Source organism: Bison bison, unplaced genomic scaffold, assembly GCF_000754665.1.
Source record: "Bison bison bison isolate TAMUID 2011002044 unplaced genomic scaffold, Bison_UMD1.0 scf7180017851016, whole genome shotgun sequence".
NCBI classification, from domain to species: Eukaryota; Metazoa; Chordata; class Mammalia; order Artiodactyla; family Bovidae; genus Bison; species Bison bison.
The window spans coordinates 233,916-242,994 of NW_011481589.1; the positions used below are offsets into that span (position 1 = coordinate 233,916).

The 9,079-nt window shown below is 40.2% G+C and overlaps 1 pseudogene; it reads left to right on the forward strand.

Annotated features, from left to right (window-relative positions):
- Positions 1-1,456: 1,456 nt before the first annotated feature.
- LOC104995672 lies at positions 1,457-3,901 on the forward strand (annotated as a pseudogene).
- The last annotated feature ends 5,178 nt before the right edge of the window (positions 3,902-9,079 follow it).

Below are 9,079 nucleotides of genomic sequence, written 5' to 3' on the forward strand. Positions count from 1 at the left end.
CCATCTCTGGTATTCCCATCTCTTTCAGAATTTTCCACAGTTTATTGTGATCCACACAGTCAAAGGCTTTGGCATAGTCAATAAAGCAGAAATAGATGTTTTTCTGGAACTCTCTTGCTTTTTCTATTGGCCCCCCCAAATTTCATGTTTCATTCATGCATATATCCAACAAATTTTACACAGTTCTTATAACTTGCCAGGCTCTATTTTAGATGACAAGGATTCAGTAACTAATATGCCAAAATCTTTATCCTGTGGATTTAATTCTAGTTAAAGAGACATACAACCAACAATGCATATATAGCGAAATGTCAGGTGCTATAAAGCAAATTAAAGCAAGGCAAAGGAATAGAGAACAATGTTGTAGGGAGTGACCATTTTAGAAAATGCCTCTTGCAGTAGATACACAATTACTTAATACTGATATCAAATTCAAACATTTAGATCATTGTTTCTGAGATTGCCTATCAGTGACATACATATTTATTTTTTTATTAAAAGTTTCCTTTAGCATAAAACTCTGAAAGAGGACTACTAGCAGTTTTAGCTCCTGCTTTTTCCTAAAGATTATAATCACCACAATTCACATGTCAGAGGGCAAAATGTTAGCAAGAGAGAACTCTAGGAAGATGGCAAAGTAGAAAGCACCCAGGATTCTATCTCCCCACCTGCCAACAACTGCACTAGCAGAATCTGCCTCATGTAACTATTTGCAACTCTGGAACCTATTGAAGACTTGCTGGCAACTTCCAGTGGAAGACTTGTTTCTGATCACAGAGGTGCAGACAAAGAGGCAGGCAGTTGCTGTACCGCCCACCCTGTCACCAGCGCCTACCCAGACAGCAAAATTCCAGGGGATTTAAAGGGCTCCCACTACTATTCTCCCTCTCTTTTTCTCTGAAGGAACTGAAGAGAGCAATAGAAGGTTCGACTCTGGGATTTATTTCGGGGTTTGAAATTTTCTCGAGTCGGCCATAAGGGAAAAAGAAACAAGCCACAACAATATCTGAACCCTTGAAAAGATCCCGAGAGAAAGGGGGAAGGGAAAACAACGGCCACCAGCCCAACCACCTGTGTCTTCTGCCCCTTCCCACCTATCCCGCCCACCCTACCAGCCCACACTGCCTGGTACTTGAAATCTGTGGCTAAAGGACCATTACCACATAACTTCAAAAATAATTACCCAACTTTCCTTCCGAAACCCACCCAAATTCACTCATTCAGCACTTACTTTTTTGAATCCACTCAGAACTTTTTTCCTATGAGCCCCCTCCCTAAATGGAGTTGGGGAGGGGTGAATGCATGCTGAGTTGGCCTTTATTTTTTTTAAGAGACTTTTTGATCCAATGAGGCCCCCCCAAATAACTGAACTTTGGGTTCTGATTGGTTGTTTTATTTATTTTTTCCCTCCAAAAGTTTAACCTCCTCCCCACCTGAGCCTGATAAAACCTTGATCATGGGTTTGGGTCCCATAGGCCTCAAAGAGAGTCCTTAAACTTGAGGATGCTGGATAGCTTCCTTAACTGAGATGGGGAACTCAAGAATATGGATGAGATTTCAAAGATATTCAGTCTGATGAAGGAAGCATGAGAGATGGTGAGTCACCGCACTTATCTGAACATTCTGCTGCAGACTCATTCACCAGAAATATTGGTCAAGTTTATTGATGCTGGTAGTTACAAGTTTCTTAACAATTCGCTGACAAATTAAAAAACAACCAACAACATTCCCCTCTTGCAGCAAATTCTACTGACCCTGCAGCATCTCCACTCACTGCAGACCATCTCAAGCAGAACAACACAGCCAAACTGGTGAAGCAACTGAGCACGTCAAGTGAGAATGAAGAGCTCTGGAAATTGGCCTCAGTCCTTATCAGCAACTAGATGACCGTCATCCACTCCCAGAGCAGTACACCACCCAGCCTGCCGAGAAAGATAAAAGAAACAGAAAGAAGAGGGAAAGAGTTAAACCACCCCTCCTGAGCAACCGGTGATAGAAGTGAAGGCTGAGCTCAGGCTCAGGAGGCCCCAGAGAAGAAGAGGGAGAAGTCTAAGTCTCTTATAACCCCAGTGCCCAGTCTCACACCAAGTTCCACTGGACTAGAGCTGGAGACCCCCATCTTTGGTGACTGTGAAGAATACCAGTGTAGTGGTGGTTTCTGACAAGTACAACCTTAAACCCGTCCCCCTCAAGTGTCAACACAACACCCAATGCCACCAAAGAGATCTAAGTGAAGATAATCCTGCCACAGCCAATGGAAAGCCTGGGCTTTCTGGATGTGCTCAATTCATCTTCTGTTCCAGGCATCAAAATCAAGAAGAAGGTGCTGTCACCCACAGCTGCCAAGTCAAGCCCATTTGAAGGGAAAATAAGCACAGAACCAGGCACAGCTGAAACTTCTTCCCCGGAGCCAGTCAGCACCTCCTTCTGAGGTTATGGACACAGAAGGTCCAGAGCCCCCAGTTTCCCCTGCTGAAGTCCCAGAGCTCACGGATACCACCGCTTTGTAGCCAGGAACTCTGGATGCAAAGCCAGTTGAGAGTACCAGAGATCCTAGTCAGCTGACTCGGAAAGGCAGGAAGAGGAAAGCTGTGATGTGGCTAGAGGGCAAACTGGGAGAGTATTTGTTTTGAACTGGATGGAACTGATGAGCAAATGTGAGTAAGATCAAGGACTTTGGCAGGTCAGCTAAGTGAGAGATACCATCAGAATGAACACATGTTTGAGATAGGCTGGCATCTGAGCCACAACACCGTGGAGGAGAAGGTGCCCTGGACGCGCACCAGGGCCCTGGTGCTGCTTTCGCCTCTCGTTATCCCTGGAAGCAACAGGAGGTACATCCAGGCTGAGGAGGAGAAGGGGATCTTTCGGGAGCTCTTCCTGAACAAGGAAAGTCCTCATGAGCCTGATGAGCCTTAGGAGCCTATTCCCCCCACCCAAACTCGTCACCCTAGATGTGGATTGTTCCATGGATGAGACCCTAGAGCCTAAGAGGCCTGTGGTTCACCTGATGGGGAAGGCAGTTTGAAGTTGCCTCCTATTATGGCCAATTTTACTGGAAGCACAGGTGCCAGGAAGAGTCCCCAGGACCCTAGAGCAGGAGGCATCAGTTTGCAGGAGAGCCTCTCCTCCATCATGGATAGACCTAACAGTTGGCCCTCACAGGAAGGCCAAAGCAACCAGACTATTCAGACAAGATCAAGCAGATGCTGGTGCCACCTGGATTCAGGCCTGGTCCAATAGCCAGTGGTTTCTTACTGGAAGGCCCTGAGGGGCCCAAGGGCATGCAGCACTTCCTCCCTGAACCTGGGAAACCTATGCCAGATCCCCATGGAGGACTGGGGTGTCCTGTTAGCCCAGAGGGTCCACGTCTGCTGTGTCCCCCACCCTCTTCCAGGGACGGGGTGGCGATCCCTCCTGGGATGGCCCATGTGACACCATGCAGGGTGACCTGGTGTAGGGGGATCAGCATCAGGTCCTGGACCATACCATAGAGGCCATGGTGGCCAAGGAGGAAATGAACCTTCTCTTCCTCCAGTCTGAGGGGCCAGAAAAGGTCACTCTGAAGGAGGACTCCCAAATGGAGGAGGGGACCCTGGTGGGGGTATGGTTGGAGATGGTGGGAATCATCTCCACAAAGGCCCTGGCAGTGGCATGGGGGTGAAGGCAGTGGACATTGCACCCATGAAGGCCCTGGTGGAGGAATGGATGCTGGTGGTAGACATTGGCCCCATGAAGGCTTTGGACATGGGGGACAGACCCCATGGCCACCAGCTTCATGATGGCCACAACCATTGAGGGCCACGCCCTCATGAACACCATAGCCATGATGGCCCTGGCCATGGGAGGAATGTGGGGCCACTGAGGGCATGATGGAGGCCACAGCCATGGAGGAGACTGAAAACTTTTCCCCTAAGATCAGGAACAAGGTAAGGTTGGATGCCCACTTTCACCACTTCTATTCAACATAGTACTGGAAGTTGTAGCCAGAGCAAGCAGGCAAGAAAAAGAAATTGAAACCAATTTTCAATTGGATTTGGATTGAAACCAAATCCAATCCTTTCCAGATTGAAAAGGATGAAATAAAAATATCTCTATTTGCAGATGGTATAATCTTATATGTAGAAAATACTAAAGATTCCACAAAAAAGTCTGTTAGAACTAATTAATTAATTCAGCAAAAAAAATCAGGATACAAAATCAACACAAAAGTCAGTTGCATTTCTATACAATAAGAATGAGCAATTTGAAAAGGAAATTATAAAAACAATCCTCTTACTATAGCATCAAAAAGAATAAAATACTTAAGAATTAACAGGATGTTAAGTGCAATGAAAACTAAAATATTGCTGAAAGAAATTTAATAAGACACAAATAAATGGAAACACCTCATATTTATGGAATGGAAGATTTAATATTGTTAAAAAATGACAGTATTGCCCAAAACAATTTACAGATTCAATGTGATCCCTACCAAAATGCCAACTACATTTTTTTTTTTTTTGCAATATGAAAAAGCATACTAAAATTCACATGGCATCTCAAGGGACCCCACGAAGTCAAAACAATTTTGAAAAAGAACAAAACTGGAAGACTCACACTTCTTGATTTCAAAACTTACTACAAAGTTACAGTAATCAAAATAGTGTGATACTGGCATAAATACAGACATAAAGATCAATGGAATAGAATATAGAGCCCAGAAATAAACTATAACATATATGTCAAGTGATTTTTGACAAAAGTCTCTAGACCACTCAATGGGGAAAGAACAAGCTTCTCAACAAATGATTCTGGGGAAAATGGACATACATATGCAAAATAATGGAGTTAGACCTTCAGCTAACATCATAAAAAAAAAAAAAAAAATTCCTCATGGATCAAGGGCCTAAATGTAAGACCTAAAACAATAAACTCTTAGAAGAACATAGGACAAAAGCTTCATGACGTTGAACTTGGAAATGATTTCCTGTCTATGACATTAAGAACATAAATAACAAAAGAAAAATTAGACAACACCTCATGAAAATTTTAAAACTGTATGCCTCAAAAGTCACTATAACAGAGTAAAAAGGAAAACAACAGAATAGGAGAATATATTGGCAAATCATTTATCTTTAAGACATTAACATACAAAGTATATAGAGAACTTTTAAAGCTCAACAATAAAAAAGCAACCTGATTCAAAAATAGGCAAAGTATGTGAATAGATATTACTCCTAAGAAGATATACAAATAGCCAAGAAGCACATGAAAAGATGTTCTGCATCACTGATTGTTGCTGCTGCTGCTGCTGCTGCTGCTGCTGCTGCTGCTGCTAAGTCGCTTCAGTTGTATCCAACTCTGTGCGACCCCATAGACGGCAGCCCAACAGGCTACCCTGTCCCTGGGATTCTCCAGGCAAGAACACTGGAGTGGGTTGCCATTTCCTTCTCCAATGCACGAAAGTGAAAAGTGAAAGTGAAGTTGCTCAGTCGTGCCTGACTCTTCGATACCCCATGGAATGCAGTCTACCAGGCTTCTCCATCCACGGGATTTTCCAAGCAAGAGTACTGGAGTGGGGTGCCATTGCCTTCTCCTCACTGATCATTAGGAAAATGTAAATAAAAACTATAATGAGTTATGACCTCACACTCATTAGGATGGCTTCTATCAGAAAAACAGACAACAACTAATACTGGCAAGGATATGGAGAAATTGGAACCATGGTTCATGGTGATAACTGGAGAATTATTGTTTAGTAGGTATAGGGTTTCAGTTTTACAGGATAAAAAGAGGTATGGGAATGGATTGTGGTGTCTAAAACCACTGAACTACACACCAAAAAATGATTAAGATGGTAAATTTTATGTAACAAGTATTTTAGCACAATTTTTAAAAATTGAAAAAGAATGTTGTCAAAAATCTAGATATGTTCTGTTTGCAGTTTCCCAGCATGTCATAACATTTCTCTCTACTATTATTTCTCCATGTTATCCTGTCTTCCTGAGTCCTTGGTCATCAGTCCTCCCCAGCTGTTCCTAGTCATTCTATAAAACTCAAGTGTCAGGAAGTTTTTTTTAACACCCCTAGACCAGTGTTTCTCAAACTTTAATGGGCATCTAAATCATCAAAGGATCATGAAAATGTACATTCTTATTTATTCAGTCTTGTGTGGGGCCTGAAAGTTTGCATTTCTTTTTTCCTTTTTTTTTAATTGGCATTTTTAAGAAGCTCCCAAGTGAGTTAGGTAGTACAATCCATGGAACATACTTGAGTGGGGAAGATTTAGAATAGCAATTCTCAGACTTTTAATCTTAGGACCACTGTATGCTTTTTAAAATTATTAAGGACCTAATTGAGCTTCTGTTTATATGAATTATATACAGCATGTCTGTCATGTTAGAAAATAAAACTGAGAAATATAAAATATGTATTTAATCCCTTTAAATCACAATATTAATTCCATTACATGTTAATATAATAACATATTTTTATGAAAAATAAGTATTCCAAGAAAAATCTTCTGTATTTTTACAATATCTCTTTAATATTTGGCTCCACTTTGTCAGAAATGAAGGCAACTAGCAGAAAATTTGTAAGCACATATTTGAACTCAACACCATCAATCAAATGGGTATACTGGGTATCTATAGACTACTTTATCCAATAACCAGCAGAATATACATTCTATTCAAGTCCACATGAAACATTCACCAAGATAAACCACACTCTGGGCTAGAAAACACCTCAACAAATTTTAAAAGAAATCATACAATATTTGCTCTCAGATCACAGTGGAATTAAACTAGAAATCAATAACAGAAAATCCCTAAGAACTTTTTGATTAAATAACACAATCCTAATTAATCTCAAGATAAATAAACAATATTCTTAGCTAAATGAAAATGAAAACCAAACATCAAAATTTGTGGGATGCAGCAAAAGCACTATTTCAAAAGGAAATTTAGAGCATTTAATGCATCTATTAGGAAAGAAAAAAGATCTAAAATCAGTCACCTAAGTTTCCACATTAGGAAACTAGAAAAAGAAGAGGAAATTAAATCCAAAGTTAATAAAGAAAATAAATAATAAAAATAAGAGCAGAAATCAATGAAATTGAAAACGGAAATCAATAAAGAAAATCAATGAAACCAAAACTGTTTCTTTGAAAAAAACAATAAAATCAATAAACCTCTAAGCCAGGTTAACAAAGAAAAAAAGAGGACACAAATTATTAACATAAGAAATGAAAGAAGGGACATCACTACAGATCTCATTGACATTACAGAATAATAAAAGAATAATATGAATAACTCTATGCCCACATATTTGATAACCTGGATGAAATGAACCAATTCCTTGAAAAAAGCAATCTGCCAAAACTCAGACAAAAAGAAATAGACAATATGAATAGGTCTATATCTATTAAAGAAATTTAATCAATAATTAATAACCTTCCAAAACAGAAAGCACTAGGCTCAGATGGGTTTACTGTTGAATTCTTATAAACACTTAAGAAAGAAATTATGCCAGTTCTCTCAGTCTTTTTCAGAAGAGCAGCAGAATAGATGCTAACTCATCCTATGAGACCAGCCTTACTCTCATTACCAAGACCAGAGAAAGACATTATCAGAAAAAAAAAACCTGATCAATAGCGCTCATGAACATAGATGCAAAAACTCCTCAATGAAATATTAGTAAATAGAATTTAACAATGTATAAAAAAGAATTATATACTGAGTGACATTTATCACATATGCAAGGCTAATTCAACAGTTGAAAATCAATTAATGTGGACTTCCCTGGTGGTATAGTGGATAAGAATCTGCCTGCCCATGCAGGGGGCATGGATTCAATTCCTGGTCCAGGAAAATTCTGCAGGCTGCAGGGCAATTAAGCCTGTGTGCCACAACTACAGAGCCCACGCTCTAGAACCCACAAACCACAACTATTGATGTACCAAAACTACTGAGCCCCAAGTTCTAGGTCCCATGAGTCACAACTACTAAACCTGAATGCCTCAACTACTGAAACCTGCATGCCTAGAGCCTGTGCTCTGCAATAAGAGAAGCTACCGCGACTGAGAAGCTGGTGTACTGCAATGAAGAGTAGCCCCTGCTCATGGCAACTAGAAAAAGCCCGGGGACAGCAACAGAGACCCAATGCAACCAAAAATTAAATTAAAAAAAGAATGAGGGAAAACCCAATTAATAAAAATAAATTAATGTAATCCATTACATTACAATCTTAACAGTCTAAAGAAGAAAAATCACATGATCATATCAATAGATATAGAAAAACTATTTGATAAAAATCCAACACTCAAAAGAAAGAAAGGAAAAATCCAACACTCATACATGATAAATACTCTCAGCAAACTAGAACTAGAGGAGAACTTTCTTGATAGTATAAAGAATACTACAAAAAACCTACAGTAGCATTTACTGAATGGGGAGATTCCAACATTGGTAAGATTTTCCACTGAGATAAGCAACAAAGAAAGGATGTACCCTCTTACCACTGCTATTCAGCATTGTCCTGGAAGTCCTAGTTAATGCAGTAAGACAAGAAAAGAAAATGAAAGCTATCTAAGTTGAGAAAGAGGAAATCAAGCTGACTTTGTTAATAGAAGACATGATCATCTCTATAGAAAATCTAAAAGAATCAACAGAAATAACAAAAACCCCTCCTGGAACTAATAAGTGATTATAGTAAGATTGACCCCTCCTGGAGTAACATTGGAGGATACAGTGTTGATATACAACAATCAATTACTTTTCTATATAACCAGCAATGAACAAGTAAAGTTTGAAATTAAAAATACAATATCACTTACATTCAGTTCAGTTCAGTTCAGTCGCTCAGTCGTGTCTTTGCGACCCCATGAACCGCAGCACACCAGGTCTCCCTGTCCATCACCAGCTCCTGGAGTTTACCCAAACTCATGTCCATTGAGTCGGTGATGCCATCCAACCATCTCATCCTCTGTTGTCCCCTTCTCCTCCTGCCCTCAATCTTTCCAGCATCAGGGTCTTTTCCAATGTGTCAGCTCTTCACATCAGGTGGCCAAAGTATTGGAGTTTCAGCTTCAGCATCA